We start from the raw sequence: 25,457 nt of genomic DNA, 5'->3' as shown, positions 1-25,457 counted from the left end.
TGGAGGATGCCCATGGTGGCAGGGGGGTCGGGTGGTGGTAGACATGCATTGTTGATCAGTAGTGCAAGGTGACATGTGGGTTGGCTGGGGGGCATGCCCATGGTGGATGGGCTGCCTGCGGGACATGAGCATGGGTGCAGGGTAGTCCCCCATGGTGTGGGCTGCCTGCAGGGTCCGTGGAGGTTGTGGAGCGTACACCTGGGAGGGCCCACACGGCCAATTCACGTGTGGTACTCCCCAGAACCCCTGAAATACACGTACTCTGCTGAAATCGCGTGTGGAACTTCCCGCGCACCCCTGAAATACACATACCTTGCTCGCACTGGGCCAATCGCGTGTGGAACTTCCCCCGCACCCCTGAAATACACTTACCCTGCTGAAATCGCGTGTGGAACTTCCCACGCACCCCTGAAATACACATACCTTGCTGAAATCGCGTGTGGAACTTCCCGCGCACCCCTGAAATACACGTACCCTGCTCGCACTGGGCCAATCGCGTGTGGAACTTCCCGCGCACCCCTGCAATACACGTACCCTGATGAAATCGCGTGTGGAACTTCCCACGCACCCCTGAAATACACATACCTTGCTCGCACTGGGCCAATCGCGTGTGGAACTTCCTGCGCACCCCTGAAATACACATACCTTGCTCGCACTGGGCCAATCGCGTGTGGAACTTCCCGCGCACCCCTGAAATACACGTACCCTGCTGAAATCGCTTGTGGAAATTCCCGCGCACCCCTGAAATACACGTACCCTGCTCGCACTGGGCCAATCGCGTGTGGAACTTCCCGCGCACCCCTGAAATACACGTACCCTGCTGAAATCGCGTGTGAAACTTCCCGCGCACCCCTGCAATACACATACCCTGATGAAATCGCGTGTGGGACTTCCTGCGCACCCCTGAAATACACATACCTTGCTCGCACTGGGCCAATCGCGTGTGGAACTTCCCGCGGACCCCTGAAATACACATACCTTGCTCGCACTGGGCCAATCGCGTGTGGAACTTCCCGCGCACCCCTGAAATACACGTACCCTGCTGAAATCGCGTGTGGAACTTCCCGCGCACCCCTGAAATACACATACCTTGCTGAAATCGCGTGTGGAACTTCCCGCGCACCCCTGAAATACACGTACCCTGCTCGCACTGGGCCAATCACGTGTGGAACTTCCCGCGCACCCCTGCAATACACGTACCCTGATGAAATCGCGTGTGGAACTTCCCGCGCACCCCTGAAATACACATACCTTGCTCGCACTGGGCCAATCGCGTGTGGAACTTCCCCCGCACCCCTGAAATACACATACCTTGCTCGCACTGGGCCAATCGCGTGTGGAACTTCCCGCGCACCCCTGAAATACACGTACCCTGCTGAAATCGCGTGTGGAAATTCCCGCGCACCCCTGAAATACACGTACCTTGCTCGGACTGGGCCAATCGCGTGTGGAACTTCCCGCGCACCCCTGAAATACACGTACCCTGCTGAAATCGCGTGTGGAACTTCCCGCGCACCCCTGCAATACACGTACCCTGATGAAATCGCGTGTGGAACTTCCCGCGCACCCCTGAAATACACATACCTTGCTCGCACTGGGCCAATCGCATGTGGAACTTCCTGCGCACCCCTGAAATACACGTACCCTGCTGAAATCGCGTGTGGAAATTCCCGCGCATCCCCTGAAATACACGTACCCTGCTCGCACTGGGCCAATCGCGTGTGGAACTTCCCGCGCACCCCTGAAATACACATACCTTGCTGAAATCGCGTGTGGAAATTCCCGCGCATCCCTGAAATACACGTACCCTGCTCGCACTTGGCCAATCGCGTGTGGACCTTCCCGCGCACCCCTGAAATACACGTACCCTGATGAAATCGCGTGTGGAACTTCCCGCGCACCCCTGAAATCCACGTACCCGGCCAAATCGCGTGTGAGACTTCCCGCGCACCCCGGTATACACGCACACATATTTTTTGTCAGCGGATGTCCGTGTTTGTGGGTACCCCTTTGCACGTCATTTGTCCTGGAGGGCCACAGTATAGTACATTCATCATGGCAGTATATAGGTGCTATTTGTTGGCGCACCTTTTGGCGCACATTTCTTACAGCCGCAGAGACGCTACCGCCTGCTTTCTTGTGGCGGTCGTGTTTGTGCCTGTGCGCTGGTTTGAGCGTGCGCTTTTTTGCCCTATTCTATTCCATGAATACGTGTTGTAGGCGAGCGTGTGGGCGTTCCGCGCACTTGTGCCCTGTACTTCCCCCGTGACGCCCACGTTTTGGCAAGTTGTTCCCCATTCCGAGTGTTACGCCCGTGTTCCGCCTACTTTTGTTGCGTGCACCGCGCTATGTGCGAATTTCGCTGTGGCCTGTGCGATTTTCGCTGTGACCTGGCGCACGCTGTTAGATGGCCTGTGCGCCAACGTGCGCCGCACACTTTTTTATCGCACATCCGCTGGTTTTCTCGCGCACGGACTTCCATGAATCGATGTGCGCTGCTTTTCGTGCGATTTTCGCACTTGCACTGCGATTTTCGCTATTCCACTGTGATTCGCACGTTTTTGCCCACTTGCGCCGCGCTAATTATTCCATGAATCGGCCTCTAAGTTTAATTTCTTTTACAGAGAGCATCCCCGTAGCACTGTTGCTAGGGACAGAGAAAATGCAATTTTACTTTTTCGGCCAATGTTGATGGTTTCAAATACAAATGTAACATATGTATTTGCTTTTCTTTTTCACATTTCCACATTATATTTTCTTCTTTACTCAGGGGAGTTATAACATTTTAGCAATCAGGCTCCTGTCAATGAAAAAATATACATATCATGTCTCTGTAGGTTTTATTGTATAAAGCTGATTATCTGTCCTGTAAAAAGAAAGCAGAAATACTGCTTGCCCTAATTTGATTTTCACTTTTTATAAAATGCTGTTATTTTTCAACCCAAATTAACGGTTCCCCTCTTTTAATAAACATTTCTGTATATTTTCATATAGCTGATTCATTTTGGGCCTTGTCATTTACTGTGATCAAATAAACACCTGTTATAGGTGCGTTGCTGGCATCACAATAGTTCCTGCATGTGTTTCTTTCAAAAGCTTTGTGCAGAATGCAGGTCATATATTTATGATTAAATGGGAACTTTTCTTTCCTTTTGTATAGATTTCCCAACAGAAGGATGCCCGACCAAAAAAGCAAGGTTCTGAACTTGGCTAGTGAGCGGTAGGTCCATATCTTTATGTCCACAAAACCCTTTAGCGACTGGGGGCACAACAGAAATGTTTACTCACCCCCTACACAAAATGCACTCAGGGACCACCATATGAGTTTATGAATTTAACTAGTTCTTCTTGATTTGTGACTTGAGTCCATACAAGGGTATCCAGGGGCATCAGCTACAGAGGTCACTTCAGGTGTCAGGAGTTTGGGTCTGGGTAGATTGCAGTTCCATGCTTCAATGGTTTGATTCTGAACACTTGACAGGTGGGCACCCAGGACACACCGGCTACTGGACCACCACTCCAGAAATTACCTCACAGGACATAATTAAACATCAAACAATAAGTGATCAACTTTTTCTGGCTAGCTTCGAAACAATGAGGTCTAATTATTTAGTGTGATGCTCTCCTTTGTAGCAGTCTTGGCTCCAATGATGATTTGTTGAATGGCTGCTGGAGTCCCCCTTTTTACCCAGGATCCAGGCTGGAGTTGGCCCGAGGCCACCAATGGTAAGGATCAGCACCATTCATTCAAACTGTAAGGGGTTGTTCAATCCTGGACAGTCTCTGGCCACATCTGCCAAGAAACAGATACATTCTGGCATGGATGTGGACTGGATCCAGCCTATGTAGAAGAGGCGTACGATAACTGTGGTGATGGATTGGCCTTCTACTTCCAGACGGAAACTTTGGTTTGCAGAAGGGTCGCAAGAATGCGTGTAATAAACCACGTCCAAGGCCACCCTGCTCGGTCCCCCAGCTGACTATTGCATGAAGCACGAGATAAAGGTACTTGACTTTCTCTTTGTCATGTATAATCTACTCCCTCCATTAACAGCTACCACGTTCACATCAAATCTAACTGCGGGCTTCTAAGTTAAGTCCTGCCAAAGTAGGGTGAGCATCCTGTGGTCACCTATGTCACCATTCCTCACCACCAATGACTTTATTTCTGCTAGAATATTATGGGTAACAAATGTGTAATCAAATGTGGCGACCTGCTTGTCCCTTGACCATGTGAAACTTTGGGATATCCCCAGTGATTTGGCCATTAAATAAATGGAGGTCCCTCAACTCTAATGCCAGATTCCAGGCCAGCCGTCTCCTTTCTGACATGTTCAGTGTTTGTAAGGCAACTCTCAAGACCTTTGCATTCTTTCCAAAACAGGAACAGTTTAGATCCCACAGAGGATCACTGTTCTTCTTCCAAACCCACCCTTATTTCATCAACCAAGTCCAACACTGTGGAAAAATATTCTCCATTACCCACTGCCACATGGTTCCAGTATAGGTTCATTATCACTAGATATTCCATTTCCTCTTTCCCAGTTTCTATGTTCTTTTTGAGCCGTTGTAGTTCCACCACTTGTTTATAAGGGATAGGATTCTGACCAGCTCTAAATTCCCAAGCCCTGCTGTTGTGCACAGCCCTTTAATGGCATGACTTCGGTCTGCCCCATGGTCCTCCAACAGCAGGGTTTAGGAATATCTGTCCAGGGATGGCTTATGATAGAGCCACATCTTCTGTAGGCAGATTATGTAAAAGTCCCCCCATAGCACTTATTAAAGAGGTGGTTGTGGCCCCTCGTGTTCCAGGAAACCAAGGATAGTTGTCGTGTGTTGGGTCTATGTTACTTTGAGGTCTGTCCCAATAGAGTAGACGGCAGCCATGCCCATGTAGCTGTTTCGGGGCCCCATTGCTTTAACCCCGCCCCTTGTTCCACTCTCCTAGTGGAGGAACCTTCCCCCACAGTTATACTTAGTGGCTGCCAGGGACCAGCTTGTCTTTCTCCCATTCAATGGCCCTGTCCACTTACCTTTGGAACTGTCCCCTGGGGAAAAGCATCTGAAGGATTGTTAGGTCCCTTCACACTAGGTGACCTATAAGCTGTTAGGTTACAACGACGCCTCTGAGGTACGCCTTACTCACTTAAATCCCCATAAGTCTTCTGCAAATCTATGTGTGTAGCTTTGGCGGGTGAAATGTCAAATCCCAAGAGCCTCAAGCTTCTACTGGCCTCAATTATACAGAGTATTAGAATAGCTGTGTACATGCAAGTACACTGCATACAACCAAGATTCATCCGCAAATTCAATTTTTGTGAAATCTTCTGATCGCATTTGCCTTAAATTAGGTACCCAATGCAATAGGGCCAACACATTGTATCTGTTAAATATCAGGTGCTCTTCTCTGTCTATCACTCTTTCGAGTTTTAGGCTCCTGGTATCAGTTTTTTGCACAGAGTTGGGCCAGCTCAGATCTTGTTTCCTTGTCACGACACAACCTCACTTTGTTAACCACCTGCTCCTGCCTTTTAATCACAGAGTGTCCTCTTCCAGTGAAGGTTTGAGGCTTATTGAGGGGTTATCTCTTGTCTTCCTCCAGTCTTTTCTCAGCCATAGTCTTGAATACAATGGTCATAGGAGCTGCCCATTTATTCGGTGTACATGTTGAAGGTGGTGAGCTGTGATGATGGGGAACTTCGTCAATTGGGTCTGTAGAGGAGCAGCAGCATGCCTCTGCAGGAAACCATGCCGCCCTATCTCCCTTGTCTTGGAATCCTGAGATTGTGCCGTGTTTGACAACAGCAGTTGTGCCAATACCACAATGTATGTTCGAAAGATACCCATTGACACAACCATATCGAATGTATCCCCGAAGGGACAACAATTTGAGGGAGGAACTCCATGAAGGAATATAAAAAAGAGCAAAGAAAGAAGCCTGTGAGGTTGTAAGAGTGTATAAACAATGTCTCAGGATACTGGATGAAGAGGATATATGGATCCTACAGAAACTAAAGATGAAGTAAAGAATCAAGTGAACTTTTAAATACAAAAAAGAAGATTATATGTGCACAAAGTGCTGCAGAAATTCAACCGATCAATAAATGTACCAACGCTGAAACGCAAGTAGACTGAGTTATCATAGAAGCTGGCTATATGTAGTAAATAGAATGCCGGCGAAGCCACCACTGTATAGGAGCTGGACATCAGTATCATACATTTTTTGTAAACCAGGACCCATGAAGTGAAAGGGGAAAATTCTGTTGCAGCAATAATAAGCTGTATCGTGGAGCAGCATGGCAAGGTTGTTTTGCCTGAAGTCAAGACTGAAGCAGCCAAGGTCGGCTATCTATTCTGGAAAGGCGTGAACATGCAAGGATGAATCATTGCTTGTTAAGGTGAAAAGAAACAACACCAAGAGTGGCAAGTTTAATTAATTGAAGACATTTAAAATCGGTCACTATACCTGTCTCTCGGCACCTGGATACCTATGGGCTTTGGCGCGGTACAAGCATAAATAACATAAAATAACATAACAAGTATGAAAATAGTGTTCGACTTGGAGTCCTAGAACAAGATAGTTAGTGCCCGCTCTCCCATGTATTCTCAGAGACAAGGATACTTTGCAAGGCCAAGTTCAAAGACAAACATCATGGCAGAAGGCTTGGGTGATGAGAGTTGCTGGGCTTCCTCTAGGAGGTAGAGTCAGGCCCATCTCCTTGCACCTGGATCTGGGCTTATGTGCTGCTAAGTGAACCGAATGTTCTAGACATGGCACAAGCATGCCAACCAATTGTAGTGGTCCATATAATGAAGGACCTTATAGTTTAAAAACCAATAAGAAACCGTGTATCTAATGTTCCTGAAGATTACATGTTTGTGAGGTAGGCTTATATTGTCCACCTGATAGTGGGCGGCCAATCATAATCACAGTTCCTATAGATGTGTACTTGGATGTTCCCCTTAAGCCTATCCCAATCACCAGTAGATTTTTCATTATTTGTCATGTAGTATGACATCACCTCTGATGTATTTTTAAAATATAATCATGCTTTTATGGGAAGATCGCTGAGCGAAATGAAGCGTCCGTCCGTTGAGGTTTACTTTAATGTCCTGTTTTAGATGATTGTTAATAAAACAATACTTTGACATCTTCCTGAGTTGGTTCAGTTATTTGGACTCTGAGTTATTCTGTGTGAACACATCCATTACAGGCACGTTCCTAAAGGGCCATAAGCTCAGGTCCAAGTCTACCTTGCCGTCTGTCTCATAGGTTGGGTGGATGGTCAAGCCGAGCAACATGTTTGGGCTTTCACAGGCCTCTTCAGGCTCCTCTGGCAATTTTGATGAGGAATGTGAGGCCTGCATGGGAGGACTTTTTGATTTCTTACTATGCTTTATATTAGTCTCTTGTGCCTTGTTCCTTCCACCATCAGTAGGTTCCTTAAAATTGTCTTGAGTCATTAGACCAGACAAGAGAATGAAGTTTTAGATTTTTTGAGTTAGGAGGTTGAGCTCCCTTGCCTGGCCTTTTCCTTCTTCTTTTTGAGAAGATTGGGTAAGGACTAGGAACATCAACTGTATGCACGCGTTCCAACCCTTTGTCATCCACAGAGACTACTACCCAGATAACTGACTTGTCCATAGTTCTAGTCGCTTTAGCCCCAAGAAACTGGATTAGCGCATGCCAGTAGCTCCCCCTGCTCCCCTGAGGTTTATCATAGGCACTGTCGTAGGAAGACCATCTTCCTGGAAGATCTGTTGAAGAATGCGTGCCCGGGGCTTTGTAGCTGTGGTTAGCAGGTACGGCTCCTAGGCCTCCCAGGTTTACACTTTGTTGAGGTTTTTCCTTTGAGGCCACACCTCCATGTCTTTCATAGCGGTCAACAATCCTTCAACAAATAGGACCATTGAATGCAACATAGCGTGCAAAGTCACCTGGTCTTTCAGCGTGTCGTTAATATTTTTGTACAGTTTGACAAAGGGGGCAAGAGCGATGGTCAACATGGACATTACACTCTGAGCATTTACTATAGAGAGCCCATCTTGTTTAAAAGGAGAGGGTCTCCTACCACCGTCTCTCCTTCTGTCTTGAGTAAAGGTCGACGAGTCAGATGAAGCCCTTGAGGAGTCGTGTTCCAGGTCGGTTGCTGTTCCCTCCGGCCCCTGTTACCTTGTACTGGTTATTCTAGTTTTTCATAATGGGATTTGCTCATTTTGTCAAGTGTAAAGAACTTTGTAGGACTCAAATCTATGCTCGAATTGATCATGAGAAAATAATGGTACAATTTTAAAAAATAACCCTGCAGCTAGATCAGCATATGATTGGGCGCTGCTAGTGTCTTATACGTGGCTACTAGTTTCATGTGCAGAGAGCTGAAACCTATTCCAGTTTATCACTTATTTTAAACATGTAAACCATAGAGCCCTGGTTAAAATACGTGCTACAGTCAGAGCTCACAATTAAATATGTGCTGCTTTGACATAAAAATGCACTTCTTCCACAACTGATAGGACATGCAAACGATGTGGCTTGTCATATCCACTGCAATTAATATTGTTTCATTGTTTATTCATAGGAAATTCTACTTAATTTGTGGAGGGCTTGCCAGGGCTCAGTGCCAGCACTTATTTCTGAACCCTGCAACTTTTTTCTGATTGCAGCTTGATTATGTTGTGGTGCTTTGGGCCCTTAAGTATGTTAACCATTAGTCAGTCTTAGTAATATAACAATCGTCAACAGTGTGCACTGGGCAGGGTCTCTGCATCCGGGCTGGCTCATTGTTATTCATGAACCTGATGACCCAGTTAGGGAGGGCTGGGCAAACATTTTCACATCAGCCTGCATTACGATGCCGCACATTCTCGAATGTAATAACCAGCAGTGTGGATTCACAACAACAGTACAGTCACCAGCCAACAGCGCCAGCTCAGGTCAGTGAAAAGGCCAATATCAAAGAGAATTGCCTGCCATGAGTGCAAACCTATACAAGAAGATCTTACTGCAATGTTTGACAGGCAAGTTGATCAGTTCAATAAAGAGTTTGACTGCATTTGCCCATTAATTTACTGTAGGAGGAAATAATGTTTGCTCTTTTTTTCTGTGGATGGCGATAGGATCTGAGCAAAATGTTGACAATGATGAGTTTTGAAGACACAACTAAATATTGATTTCATTTTAAGACACAACTAATGTGTTTTGCTAATTTGTTTCTGTAAATGGCAGAGTGCATCCATCACCCGCAATGAATCAGTGGAAGTTGCAGCTTCTGTATGGAGCAGTCAATGGTGGTGTTAATGATGGGTAGGCAGCTGCCTGCCCAAATGTGTCACGTGTCCTAGAACATATTTGGCTCAGTCAATTATTTTCTTACATATTAAGCACTGATTATGTACAGTGATCATGAAGAACATGCATATATTAATAGATATAAATACACATAGAATAACCAGATATATACATTTAAAAGAATTAAAACAATATGTATTCCTTCAACATTTGTTTTTTTATCATTCCAGTAGTTTCTAAATGTAATTAATAATTCATTTTAACTGAAGCCATAATAAGCGATATATCATTAGCTTTCAAAATGTCAGATCATTTAAACATGTACATATATTTCTAACTGTAGATTCTACATCATGTATGCTACATAAGGAAACTTTATTTTATCAGAATGAACAGTAGACCAAGTATTTAAAATTGTGACAATGTATTATAAGTAATAGAATTCTCTGTCAGCATGTGTATAAAAGACACTATATATACCCTAATTAGAGCTTCTGGACGTAAGAAGGCCTGAGTCAACTTTCACGCTCACACTCGAATAACAGGAATATCTCATTATTCATCAAGGTTTATCCTCAGGTGAACTTTTTGAACATTTTGTCTCAAGCATGCCTACATGCTTAATGGAAGTCAAGTGGATGGACCTCCTCTTTAGTCTCAGGGAGCTTTCAGAAAGACACAAGGACCTTGCTGGATGCAGGCTTAGGTTATTTACAGAAGGATAAATAAACTGAAGTTGAGTTAGAGTAGTTGGATGAAGAAGGGTAGGGAGAGTTGGTGAGTGATTGGGACACAGTCAAACAGTGAGATGTAGGCTTGTGACACATTAAATGATTTAAAGTGGGTGAACAAAACAAATGTCAATACCAGGGATTTGGGGGGAGCAGCTGACATACCAATCAGTGCCCAGCTCATGAAGTGAGTGGGCAAGACATGTGCTATTGGTTAACACCTGGGAAGAGGAGCAGCAACAGCTGGGCAACCCTCAGCGTAGTTGCTTTGGGAGGCACACTCACCTGGTTTTGTTGGGAGGAAGGAGCAGATATTTAAAGAGGTGGGCAACACCATTCAGTGTCTGCCTCTTGAAATTCGCTAAAAGGACACATGGCATCAGGTGACTCTTGGAGGTGGGGTGCACAGCCACCACCATCATGCCCATGTGAATCCTGTCTGTCTGCTAGCATACGTCAAATGTCAAAAGGGTGGTAGTTCTTCACAGAGAAGAAACTGCAATTAAATCTTTCACTTTGAACACTTTACCAAAAAGCGGTGGGCAGAGCATGGCCAGCGTACTATTTGTGTACCACATCTATGTGTTCCCATGTGGATCTAAGGTGCATCCCTAATAATGCCATTAGACACGCAGCTTACTAATACCATTCCACATGATTACCACAGAATAAATTCAGCTCTGTTGATGCTTGTGAATGTGACACCAACTCTAATATGGACCCTAGCGATACATAACAGTGGCTCACCATTGTGTTTGGGGAATGGTATTGAAGCATTTGAGTGTGGACAATAATATCATAAGTCCAATACAGACCACACCTTCTCAGTGCTAAACAGGCTATTAGATCTGTAAATGATCTCTTGACCTACTTGTTTGTGAAAACCCTGGAATCTGGTGCATTATAGCAAAAGAGTATCACCATTGGAAAATGGCTGGTAGACACTTTTATTCTGTCAAAATGATACTGGATTCATACAACAAGGTTATGGCTACAGCAGGGCAGGTAATACAGCAATCCATGGGACAAAGAATCATCTTCACAATTTATATGTGCACTACTATTCAGAGCATTGCTTATATGGCATTTCCTTCCTTTTAACTGCAACAAGGTGTTCCATTGTAATTCCGGGGTTCAGCAGGTGCATGCATGGTGGCACGAGAAAAAGTTGTACATGCAATGATTTCAGGGCAGGGGCCACAGGAGAGTGGACATTTGGGACAAGTTGGAGGAAGGGGAGCAATAGTGGTACCGGCCTCATAGTTTGCATTTGGTCTTTGTTGGGAATAGTGGTAGCAGACTCACAGTTTGCATTTGGTCTTTGTTGGGAATAGCGGTAGCTGCCTCATAGCTTGCATTTGGTCTTTGTTGGGAATTGCAGTAGCTGCCTCATAGCTTGCATTTGGTCTTTGTTGGGAATTGCAGTAGCTGCCTCATAGCTTGCATTTGGTCTTTGTTGGGAATAGCGGTAGCTGCCTCATAGCTTGCATTTGGTCTTTGTTGGGAGTTGCAGTAGCTGCCTCATAGCTTGCATTTGGTCTTTGTTGGGAATTGCAGTAGCTGCCTCATAGTTTTCATTTGGTCTTTGTTGGGAATAGTGGTAGCAGACTCACAGTTTGCATTTGGTCTTTGTTGGGAATAGCGGTAGCTGCCTCATAGTTTGCATTTGGTCGTTGTTGGGAATAGTGGTAGTAGACTCACAGTTTGCATTTGGTCTTTGTTGGGAATAGCGGTAGCTGCATCATAGCTTGCATTTGGTCTTTGTTGGGAATTGCAGTAGCTGCCTCAAAGTTTGCATTTGGTCGTTGTTGGGAATAGTGGTAGTAGACTCACAGTTTGCATTTGGTCTTTGTTGGGAATAGCGGTAGCTGCCTCATAGCTTGCATTTGGTCTTTGTTGAGAATTGCACTAGCTGCCTCATAGTTTGCATTTGGTCGTTGTTGGGATAGTGGTAGTAGACTCACAGTTTGCATTTGGTCTTTGTTGGGAATAGCGGTAGCTGCCTCGTAGCTTGCATTTGGTCTTTGTTGGGAATAGCAGTAACTGCCTCATAGTTTGCATTTGGTCGTTGTTGGGAATAGTGGTAGTAGACTCACAGTTTGCATTTGGTCTTTGTTGGGAATAGCGGTAGCTGCCTCATAGCTTGCATTTGGTCTTTGTTGGGAATAGCAGTAGCTGCCTCATAGTTTGCATTTGGTCGTCGTTGGGAATAGTGGTAGTAGACTCACAGTTTGCATTTGGTCTTTGTTGGGAATAGCGGTAGCTGTCTCATAGCTTGCATTTGGTCTTTGTTGGGAATTGCAGTAGCTGCCTCATAGCTTGCATTTGGTCTTTGTTGGGAATTGCAGTAGCTGCCTCACAGTTTGCATTTGGTCTTTGTTGGGAATAGCGGTAGCTGCCTCACAGTTTGCATTTGGTCTTTGTTGGGAATAGCAGTAGCTGCCTCATAGTTCTCATTTGGTCTTTGTTGCAGCAGACAACAGATACAATGTCTGTCCTGCCTTATGAATTAGCAAGACGTTACATGCACCCTGCTTTGTGCATTTCCTTCACCTCGTGGTCACATCATTTATCAGAAACCGGGAGCCTGTGAAAGACATGGTCACTGCATACCAGAAGATAGCTTCCAACTCACCTAGGCTTACCCTACAAGAAATACACTGTGACAACTACATGTGTGCCACAACTTGCCACTGCACAACCCGAAGATGTCAGTAGACACGTGTTGGAAATCTATATTGCACATATGGGACATGCTATGTGAACAGTGAAATGCAAATTACAAAAATTACTGCAGTATTTAAAGCTGAGCTATAGATGGGAACCTTTCTACCACTGTGCCAGTGACAGCTTTTGTCCAATGTCTGATATGTGTTAATACCTTTTGAGAAGGCAACCAAGTGGGTTAACCATTAGAATGCATCTCTGAGTGAGATATCCTCTCTGGTGTCCCTGTTTGTGCTGACAAACATGATGAGTGCATGTGTCTTGGCATGTGATGCAAATGCATCACAGCTACTGTAGGACCTGTTTTCAACCTTTGGGGGTGACCGACTTAAATTTGGATTTAAATGTACCCTTAAGTACCTGTGGCGTCTTTTGTGAACCCCTATGTAAAAACTAAATGTAGACCCTTTACATCTGTTTGTATCGAGAGACACGGACTCACAGCAAGCATCTCAAAGAAGATACAATGTGCAAATATGAAAGAATACTTTGCTACAGCACTTGAACATCACTTGGAGAAAGAACACAGGCCAAAGGAATAACAACAATCAGCCTACATTTTCCCAATTATACCGACATGTAAGGCTAACAAATTATGTTATTAGCAGGCAGCACATCACAGACAGCTGTTTAAAGCTTTGTGATCTGTCTTTTGGGCCCAGGTACCTGCTCATCCTGTCACCCTCCCGCACTGCCTCTGGGCCACCCCTTGCACTGGGGGCTGTATCTGTACCCATACAGCCCCCCCTTTTTCTTCCTGCACTTATCGGACCTACCCTGTCTGCTGCTTAAATCTAGCAATTGCAAATTGCTTTCTGCATTACCACTGTTTGTTGCCTTTATTATTTATGTATTGTTATTTATCTGTTTCTCCTCTGCTTCGCACTTTCCACCTCTCCCCCTTCCATGCACTTTTCCCCTCCCCCCTCTCCCATGCACTTGTGCGTTCTCAATGTCACTGGGCCTAGTAAGATCGCTGTTTTGTTCTCCCCTGTTCCCCTCCCTTGCCTTGTCGCGCTCTGAACCACTTGTGTACGAGCGCGATAGAAATAAAATATCAATCAATCAATCAATCAATCAATCAATCAGTGCAGGTGCAGTTTACGAGGAGGACAGTATGTTGGAAACCCTTCCTATGACTTGGGCATTTTGAATAAAGATGAGGGTTCGAGAGAGATAACGAGTGGACCATCAGAGATGAAAATCATTGATGCCTTTATTCTGGAAATGTCAGCAAAGGAAAAGGAGAATGTCCCATTACAGTAAATGTGCAGCAAATGGTCTACCTGTCCAGCTGCACTTGTGCAAGTTGCAGTAGAATTGTTAAGTTGCTCCTCTGAGAGTGTGACGATCAAAAGATTGTTTAGTGCAGCTGGAGGTAATGTCTCTCACCCCAGGATACGACATACAGTGCATCATGATGAAAAATTCACATTTATAAAAAATTAAACAGCCACTTCATTGTGTTAAATTATGTAATGACATCCACTCGTAGCCAACTCACTAGTTTGAATGATGATGAGACACTGAAACATGTTGCTTGTTGTTGGGGAAAAAGCTAGCAATATGTTTCACTGTGACAGAGAGGGCCTGATCAGTTACATTCTCAAGCATTCCGTTGACTATAGTGTGAGTAATGTTTGCAAATCTGTGTTTTGTCTCATGATCCAATAACTTTCAAAGGGTGTGGCCACCCTTTACGATTCTGAATGTCTCTGACAGGGGTCAGCCACTCACTAAGGTTATCCCTTACTTTTCACAGGGCACAAAAGCCTACTATGTTTCTCATGCTCTTTTACAGGGTGCAGCATCCACTAAAGTGTTCAGGCTCTTTCGCACGAGGCTCCCTGCCACTAAGGTTATCAGTATCCTTCATAGGACACAGCCACACACTAAGGTTCTCAAGCTTTTTCACAGGGCAAATCCACCCATTAAGGTTTGTGGGCTCTTTCGGAGGGCACCACCACATAATAGAGCTCCCAGTAAATTTCACAGGGAAAATCCACACACTTAGCAAGAGGGTCCAACAACACTATGTAGCCTTTACCCAAGCTGGCACACACATTCCTTGCCCACTACCAACAATCACCTCCCTACTATGCACAAGTACTGAAAGTACCTCAAGTTTTAAGGTCCGCACATCAACACCGCCTATACCCAGTTCCATCCCACCATCTGCAGACTACTGCCTTGCACACTTCTGCACATGTACACCCGCCATACTTCCCATAACAGCCCTCCACACTTCCATCCTAGCTACAGCCATGCCTTCCCCCACCTTCCACTCTCCTGCATACTCATCATCGCTCATAACACATATATCGGGGTCCTCATCACCAACCACAACCTAGACGTTTTAGCAATAAATGAAACCAGGCTACACCCCACCGCAAGCTCAGCACTCACCAATACTGTCTGAGTAGGACACACAAACCTGAGCTGCGACTGCCCCCCTACTCAAAGGGGGTGGAGTTGCACTCATTCACAAAGACTCCATGACTGCCAGATATATCCCTATCTCCGCTCTTAACCCCTGTGACCTACTCTGTGCTAAACTAACATTACCACGGACTTCCAACAGAACTATTAGCATCATCTACCGCTGGCCAGGATCGACTAAACCCTTTGACAATGACATTGCACAGCTTCTCAGCACTAGCATCAAACCCACCTCCAAAGTCCTCCTCCTGGTAGATTTAAACCTGGGTTTTATTGATGCATCAGACAAAGATGCCACATCACTTGCTAACTCCCTAGCCTCTTGGATTCTCTCAACACATTTTGAGCCCAACAAATTGACTAGGAAGATCGCTAGACTGACTTGCAGACCTCAACTGCAACACAACCAACGTTGCCATCAACCCTTATCTGTGATTTGTAAGGAACAATTGAGTGCACTAATTTCAGGGGTGCAATTGATTTCAACAGAGACAGTGTGCACCACTTTCAAATGATGCCAACCTTGCAGCACATGCCATGTACTGTGCGTGCTGTAGGCTTTAATAACAATGCTCACGTGCAGCAAGCTAAAATTGCAGCACATGCTGTGTGTGGTGCAATGAATGTAGCGGTAGGAACTGAAAGGGGGATCCCAACAGCTAATATATGAATCAATGTGGGGAATAGATTTGCAGGCCTAGGCTCTATGTCCACTAGCACTGCAGCAAGTGCACGAACAGACATGCTGACTGTGGGCTGCCAGTTGTCAGAGAATAAAGCAAAGAAGTGAAACTGCATTGGCAGGCAAGATCAGATCCTAAGCTGTGTAGCTGCTGAAAGGACCTTGAGTATAAGCATGATTTTTTCTGAACAGGAAAAGAGGAAGGAAGAATAAGTTACATTATCGTGTAGTGTGCTTTGAATGCTGTCCAAAGACCAAAGGGCAGCACTGGAGAATGCTAGAAGGCACTGGAAGTTTCTTGAAGGTTTTGGTACATGTTGGGACTGGGATATACACCCAAAATCTTCAGAATTCTAGTCCTGGGTTCCGATTTACAAATTCTAAAGAGACCTGGGGCTTATCAGGAAGTGTTTGTGAGCTTCTATTACATTGAGTGAGAAAGTTTGACCGGCTGCACTGTCCAAGCACAAAGGCATCTAATCAAATCTCGCTGGAGGCTTTGAAGTCTGTGACCGGAGGTTATTTGGCTAGTTGGCAATGCAACAGACATCCAAGCTGTGGTGCCCCGAAGAGTCCTGGGCTGGGAGGTGGGGTAGCTTCTGGAGGGAGGTCGAACTGCAGATAGGCCATAGTGGCAAGTGAGTATTAACAGGGTCCAAAGAAACAGGGATCTCTTACAAGTGGTGATTTGGCCAGGTCAGATTGACCTAAAACGAAGGCAATTTCCTTGTTGTTTATGGTACCTGAAGAACACAGAATCTTCCTGGACCTAACTTGTTTATCGGAATAATTATGTTATACAAGAGATTCCATTATTTTCTAACATCAGACTAACCTGACATTTGGCTAAAAGGGCAAGGGGTAGATAGTAGGTGCGGCCGGTTCCTAAAGTGAAGTGCATACCAAGGGGTGTCCCAATTTCATCCTCAATCTACGAATAGTATACAGGGGAGAAGTGGTAATAGATGTTAATCTATGGAACATGCATTATCAGAATCATACTAAATAGCTTTTAGAAAACAAAGAAAACTGTCAGTGGGAAATTGCATGTTCTGTTTTTTTTTTAATAACAAAATGCACGGTTGAATTGACATATTTGTTTTTCTCTTATGCTAAATGAGAGATGTTATTTTGCATGTGTGCCCAGGTGCGGTAGGTGTTCCTAAATTATTGGCTGTTTTGTTTAATGAAACATAACATAACAACAAAAGCCCCAATTGCAAAAGTGTCCAGTGGTTTTCATTGCTTTTGAATTTTATTTCTGCTTTTGAAAAAAGGGGTGAGAGTGTTTTCCTACTGCCTGGCATGATACGCTTTTCAGATTCTCTGCCTGGCATGGCACCAAGACTTTCTGATATTTAGTCAATGAGCCTGTGATAAATGTACAGTGACAGAGAGATGGCGATAAACATTTTTTTTACAGGTGGGACCACCACAATATCTCCTTTATGGTGCCTGTCACATCCACCTACTCAATCATAAGATGCTCCTGCAATCTCACAAAATAGCATCTAGTGCCTGTCCTCACAGCGGACCACACCCTTTCCCCAGCTGCTCTGTCAAAACTTCACAGAGCCCAAACCAACCATGCATATTAGTTCCTGGTTCACACCATATCTCCAGGCCATGGGAGCCATGAAGCATGCCTTTGAAATCAGCTGGCAAAATTTGCCATCAGCTAACACAACTATCTTTCTCTACTTTCTAAGGAATACAAGCAAGCCATCCTCAAAGCCCAAGCAACTTTCTTTCAAACAGGATCTCCAAAGCCAAATAAAAATCATGCAAACTATTCTCCATCCTATGTGAACTCGAATACCCTATCACACTGATTGCAAACCTCACCAAAGATGATACCTGGTGCCACATGATTCAAGATGTCCTCATGAACAAGATCACCACCCTTCAGGTGAAAATTGAAAAGAATAATGAAGGCTGGAGCCTAGTCTCTGTCTGCCCCCATCCCCACCATCCCCTCTCCATCATCACCTCCTTCAGCTTCGCTCCCATCACAGAATCAGAAACTTCCACTTTCATCCCTAATATTAAGTCTTCACGTGGCTATGGTGACTCTTACCCAGCGCCACTTATCAAGGACTGTGCAAAAGCCCTGACGCCCATTATCACCACATTTATAAACTCCTCGTTAACCAACGGCTCTATCCCACCTAATCATAAGGAAGCTTGAATCTCCCCAATCATCAAAAAAGCTTACCTCAAACCCACCACTCCTACCAACAACAGGCCTATCACTACCGTCCCTTTCCTTCTAAAAATCCTGGACTGCACTGCCTACAAATCCTGGACTGCACTGCCTACATTCAGATACAGGCCTACCTGCAGCAACAGAAGATCCTTAGCCCACTACAGTCAGGCTTTCGTGCAGGTCATGGCACAGAATCGGCTATCCTGGGCCGTAAAGACCAGGTGGATAACATCTACAACACTGGCAACCACATTCTCCTCCTATCACTAGACCTTTCAACAGCATTTAACTTTGTCAGCCACCAAACACTCTGTCACCCCCTTACCACAGCCGCTTATCTTTCCTCTATGGCCACCAAATGGATTGCCTCATTCCAGGCCGATAGAATAGCCTGCGTCTGTGTGGGCAGTGCAGTTGCCCATCCAACTCAGGTTCCTTGTGGAGTCCCACAAGGCACCTGCATGTCACCAACATTATACAATATCTATACAAAGCCACTACCTTCTCTACTCCCCGTGTATATCCTATATCGTACACTAACTATGCTGATGATACCCGAATCCTCATCCCCGTGTCAGGCAACTATGAACAAGACTCCATCCGTAACAGAATGTATGGCACCATTCAAACCTGGATGGCCACACACCAGCTTTGCCTCAATGATGACAAGACATAGATCCTGATTGCAGGCCCCCCTCCACGTCTAACTAAACGTGATCCTGCCTATTGTGACTTCACTATTGATGCCTGCACCATCCTGGTCTCCTCCTCTGTCAAAACGCTAGGCGTCTATAACTCCTCACTAGCACTCATGCACTATTTCGCACAATGCAGCCACCAATACATTTCTTAAGCTCCTATACAGAGTATTTTCTAAAGTTTTCCAAATCTCCCATAGGCTGCTGACACTCGTGTGCGTGGGGACTCACCCTGTAATGTGATATCCTCCTTAGTGACTTCCTCATTTTCCTCCGTGTACAATACCCTACAGAGTTATTGTATTTATTGCATGTATGTCTAACAAAAGTAGGCAATAACAGAGTGGAGGCAGTCCTAGAGTATGTTGCTTTTACACAAGAGCATTGTTTGAATCAGTGTCATAGGGGTGAAAAGGGGTGAGAGTATGAACATATACATACATGTGTATAATGATAGATTTTGATTATTGATAGACTGAGGCTAGTATTTATAGATTTACACTTTACATTGAGTTGTCTTCAGGGCAGGATGCTGGAAAGGTGGATTGGGTGGGTCGTTTTGGTAAGAGGCTGGAAGGGTATGGAGGACAGGTAGAGTTTCAGTTCATATATTCTGTATTCCAACACGTTCCCACTCTTCTCAAATGTAATGTACCACCTGGGAGTCCAAACAACATTATAAGCTAATGGTAGCTAATGGGTTGATGATGCTCAGGATCCACCATAACAGTCCTTGCAAGAACAGGCTGATCTGGCAAGCCCTGGTTCTGAACTGTTCCTGCCTGTGGCAGAAAAGAGGACAAGTTGGAGGACAAGTTGGAGGCCGCTGCCAGCAGAACAACCCCATTGTGGCAGAAGAACTTCTGCATCGCAAGCTGGATAAGAACTCCTAGGCTACTAGATACCACACCACACCTGGGCCAACTGTAACCTGCTGGTGCCATAAAAGGCCGTCTGTGTCCAATAGGAGGATGGATTATGCTAAGTGTATGTGCATGACATATCATAAGAAGCAAGAAGCTAGGGGCAGAAGAACAAAGATTTGTACCATCCTGTGGGGCAAAGAAGTAGGAGGCCTTTTGTTTGGGGAAATATATAGGAACAAATACAGAAAAATGACAACAGTGGCAGTAACGAAATATAAGAGAATGCAGTTTTTCTGAGGATTAACAAATAGAATCTGAGAGGATTATTAGAACAGAGTGATAAGTGGGTTATAATGTGAGCCCCAAATATGTCGCCAATATTTAGGCAAGCATAATTTCAGGGAGATGTTGGTCACAACTGTGAGGCAAGAAAAAGGAACGTTCTGATTCATGTGTACGTGTAGACGATGACAATTTCAAAGAATTGACGAAAGCCGTGTGTTGCAAAGACACTTGAGGAGGTAGGTATGTCTTCGATGAATATAATTTATTAAGTTAAACATATGAAAAAGGCCCCCAGCATAACAGAGGCTCCCTTAGTAAACAGACAAGCTTAACTGACAAAACTTGGAACGCTGGAAAACAACCAATGCATAACATCTGTGACCTCATTGGAACATGACGAATTCAGTATTCCAAATCATCCAGGGTATGTACACAGTGACTTCACAACACATCTTCCCCCTTTTTTTAACATCTTTGCAATTCACATCTCTTAACTGAAGCAACTCTATCCTTATTCCACACTTGTCCTCCAGCCACAAGCACAGCACCTTTCATAACAGCAACAACCTTGACAGGATCAGAATAAAGAGGATTGCCCTTCCTCTTCACCACAGCTTTCCTTATCCTCATCCAATCTCCACATTCCACATGCAATTCTTTTCTTCCTCTTCTCTTATTCTCTCGCATAACCCATTCACTCTTCTTTGCTCTCATGTATTTCTTGCCTCATCGACCACAACATCGCTCTCCTGGCTTCTCCCTAACCATGGAGGACACGCCATGGAATAAGGCTTCCGACCCCTCATGAGTTCGAATGGACATAAACCTGTGGTCGCATGGGGCGCCATGCGCAACGCCCACATCCTATTCTGAATCGCCGCCAATTTATCAATACCACACTCCTCTCCCATGCAAACACTCTCCATCACGCATCTATTCAGTCTCTCAACCACTCCATTCGTTTCAGGATGATAGAGAGCTGCCCTCTTCTGCACCACTCCACACTTCTTCAAATATGTGGGAAAACATCCCCCGGTAAACTGAGTGCCATTGTCAGTGAGGACGCTTTCTGGAAGCCCCTCGCTTGCGAAAATCTCTTGCAACACCTTAACCATGCTTTCACTAGATATTTCTCTCACAATCCTGAAATCTGTCCATCTGGAGAACAAATCCACAACCAGAACTATGAATGTTCCCCAGCCATATCCTAGATCGACAGGTCCCAGTATATCCATAGAAATATCACTCCATATTTTGAATGAAACGCCTACATCAACCAAAGGCTGTTTCTTAGCTACACTCCCTTTCCCACTTCTGATGCAAAATTGACATCCACCCAAATGGTTTTCAACCTCTCTGTCGAATCCCGGCCACCAATAATCCGACCTCAGCACACCCTTTGTCTTTGTCACACCTATATGTCCACCATGCGCCAGATCAATAATTCTGCTCCGAATACCCGAAGGGGCAATCGCTCTCTCCCATCTAAATAATATGTTATCCACAACAGACAACTCGTCTCTTACTTCATAATAAGGGTTTTCCGATTCTGTCAAATCTGCCTTGTTAGGCCACACAGCACTGATAACATAAGACATAACCTTATTGATAGTCATGTCCTTCCTCATCTCATCCATCCATTCTTGCTTGGATACAATTCCCTCATTGCTTACAAACACCATTTCCATATTCTCTTCCTACAACGTATCTTGTGATACAACCCTCACTCTCGATAAGCTATCCGCAAGTTTATTATCTTTTCCAGGAATCATTTCTATTCTGAATTTATGAGATTGCATCCTCGTAACCCATCCAGCTACTCTTCGGGAAACTTTATCCAGTCCCTTTGTCTCAAAAATGACCTTCAATGGTTTGTGATCCGTCTGAATCACAAACTCAACACCCCAAACAACATTTTAAACTTTTCAACGGCCCAATAACACACCAGTGCCTCTTTTACAATAACCGAATACCTCAACTCAGCACCTTTCAAGACACGTGAAGCATGCGCTATCATTTCTTCTGTCCCATCTTCCTGTTTCTGTGATAAAACAGCACCTAGGCCTCCCTCACTAGCATCTACTGTGATGATGGTTAATTTGTCCATATCAAAGCACCCTAGTGGAATGGGCCATTTCTATCTCTTCCTTTATCCTGGCAAACTCTAAATCACATTCACGATTCCACCTGAAGTCAACACCCTTTTTTAACAATTTTCTCATCTCCTGTTTCTTATCAGCATAGTTCACTACAAACACAATACTTTCTTTAGGTCTTACACCATCGCATGACACTTCATGACCTAGATAGTCCACTTTGGATACAGCAAATTTACATTTTTCCTCCCTTAAGGTAATGCCTCTTTCTTTAAAAACTTTCAGCACTCTATACAGATTTCTGTCATGTTCTTCCACTGTCTTGCCACATATCAAGACATCATCTTGAAAACAAAATACTCCTTGCACTCCTCTGAGCAACCGGTCCATAATCTTTTGAAATACTGACGAGGCCGATGCCAATCCAAACGGCATCCTTCTAAACTGGAACACTCCCTCATGTGTGATAAAAGCCGTAGTTTTTCTGCACCCCTCCTCCAATTCAACCTGGTGATATGCAGAGGCATTATCAAGTTTTGAGAAGACCTTGCCCCGCCCAACCATGGTCAACATCTCAGCCATGTTAGGTAAGGGATGTCTATCGACCATCACACATTTGTTCAGTTCTCGCATATCTATGCATAGCCTTAAGTCACCTGAACTTTTTTTACAACTACAATGGGGGATACCCATTCAACTCCTCCAGCTCTTTCTATGACACCCATGCACAACAGATTTTCAATCTCTTTCTTGACACCTTCTCGTAGAGCAAATGGCACAGGTCTCAACTTTGCAGCTACTGGCACACTACCCTTCCTCAACAAAATTTGGTGCTGAAACCCTTTCACTTTACCCAACGCTTCGTCAAACACGTTGCCATATTTGTCCACATACTTGCTGGAAACAGAACATGACGGTAACACCTGCAAAACCTGCTCCATTGATTTGGATCTAGTTTGATGGCAAGATTCTTCTGTTCTCTCCATCCTAGTAAGGATTGACCCTTCTTTGTAACATACACTTTACCATCACAGCTCCGTCCTTTAAATTCAAAATTATTCCACATATAACCGCAAAGCTCAATCTTGTCTTGATTGTAACCTCCTGGATTTATATCGGGCTTCATTAAATCAGACACAACACGTTTGATCTCTCTCTTGAACACATTTCTGGAAACCAATGTGATCTTTGAACCAGAATCGGCCATCATAGACACCTCTTGACCATTCACCATCAACACAGCATACAGACGCTCGGAATCATCCAAAGTTCCATCCTCCATAACCACATTAACAGTATTGACTACAATATTCTGCATTGGCATTGCTATCTCCTCCTCTGATGATCTTCCGTCTTCTTCCTCGTTGACATATAACACCTTCTTCTGACTATTCTGTCCAATTTGATAATTTTTACAACAGTTTGCAAAGTGTCCTCTCCTTTTACACTTTGTGCACACAGCTTTGCGACCAGGACATATAGCGGACGATGCAAAATGAGTACTGCTTGCACATCAGAAACACAATTTTTCCTCTCTTCTTTCATATTTCGGTGGAGTGTCCTGGTTCTTCTTTTTTTCCGCCGCCGTTCGACTCGCCTGCTTGCCCTTCCCCCTTCTCTTGCTTTTGGTGTCACCCACACTCAACACTTCAATTTTGTTCTCCTTCGGTTCTCCCGCTTCAGACTTTGACAACTTGGCAACACATGCCAGGGAATGCTCCACACGTCTGGCCACATCAAGCACCTCATCCAAATTGGGCTCATCCCTTAACCATAGTTCCTAACAAATTTTATTCGATCTGCAATGCGTCATGAACTGATCACGTATGTGTTCGTGAAAGGCGCCCTGAAATTTACATGACAATGCCAGATGTCTCAGCGCGGTCACATATTCCTCCACGTACTCTCCATGGCTCTGCGTCCGCATGCGGAAATTGTATCGTTCCAATATAGTGCTGGTCTTGGGATTGAAGTGTTTATCCAATTTCAACAAGGCCAAGTCAAACTCATTAGCCTCATCTCCACCGCCATCACCTGAAGGTTGGGGAAGAGTCTTGTATATTCTTTGACCCTCATACCCCAAGAAATGCAGCAACAACGCTAACTTCCTTTCACTGGAATATGATGATCCTCCGGCTGCTTTCAAATAATGTGCAAATCCTTTGCGGCATTGAGCCCATGGAATTTTTGCAGAACCCAGTATAGGCATGAATATCGGTGGGCCGGCTATGCCTGGTAAACCTGCCATTACGGACTCCTGCTACAAGGGATTGTTTCACTTCTGGACTATGTTTCACACAGTCCACCGCTGGTGCTTACTTTTGCCCACTGTCCTGTTTTGATGCCTGCACTTGCCCGCTCACTCTCTCTTTTTAACAATATTGATTCTTCTCCCTTTATGACACTGCGCGATCAGAATCTATCAACACAAGTGGGAGGATGCTTGCCTTTAATTTTCTACTTCACCCACACTCCAAAAATATAGGCACTATGGCTGTTCAGTGTCCAGCAGAACACATGAGTGAGCGATCCTCTGTCTCACTTACAGCCCTTCATTGCACTGGCCAACACGTGTCAACATGTTCGCATGCAAATACCTTCACAAGAGTCTTAATGCGCCTCTACAGCATCCAATACAGTAATTTCCGTTGCTCTCCTCTTTTACGGAGGCACCGCGTCGCCCTTTCAAACGGGTGTAAAGAACGACGCCACCCGTCAGCTGCGCAGACCAACAAAATGAAAACGCTGACAGCAATGTCCGTGTAGGCAGCTCGCGGGAGGAATGTGCGTGCAGGCGGCTTGTTTCAAACGGCAGCACAGACACATAAGTGATCTTCCGCAACGATCGTCCCTGACAGCTACGGTGGCGGCTTTTTATTTTCGCGTCTCGCACGGCAGCGCACGCACTTACTTGGTGAAAAGGGAGCCGGCAGCAGGATTTTCCTTCTTTTTCTTGGCGGCTGCTCGATGTTTGGGCAAAACGGAGCGGCCAGCCTAGTGGATTCAAATGCACAGGAACTTCTCTCTGGGCCGCCGCTACCACGCTTGAGCGACCGGAGCAGCAGGCCTGGTATCGTTGCTTTCGGTCGGGACATCAAGATCCCATCCTCGTCGCCATTGTTGCGAAGACACTTGAGGAGGCAGGTATGTCTTCGATGAATATAATTTATTAAGTTACACATATGAAAAAGGCCCCCAGCATAACAGAGGCTCCCTTAGTAAACAGCCAAGCTCAACTGACAAAACTTGGAACGCTGGAAAACAAGCAATGCATAACATCTGTGACCTCATTGGAACATGACGAAGTCAGTATTCCAAATCATCCAGGGTATGTACACAGTGACACAGTGACTTCACAACACCGTGTGAGAGCAAAAGAGTGATTCTGGTGGCAAAATCAATTAAAAACAAACAAAAATGCATGATATGTAATAAGGG

Source organism: Ambystoma mexicanum, chromosome 6p (assembly GCF_040938575.1).
Source record: "Ambystoma mexicanum isolate Mex_15411 chromosome 6p, UKY_AmexF1_1, whole genome shotgun sequence".
In the NCBI taxonomy this organism is placed as follows: domain Eukaryota; kingdom Metazoa; phylum Chordata; class Amphibia; order Caudata; family Ambystomatidae; genus Ambystoma; species Ambystoma mexicanum.
Note: the sequence above shows the minus strand (reverse complement) of the source record.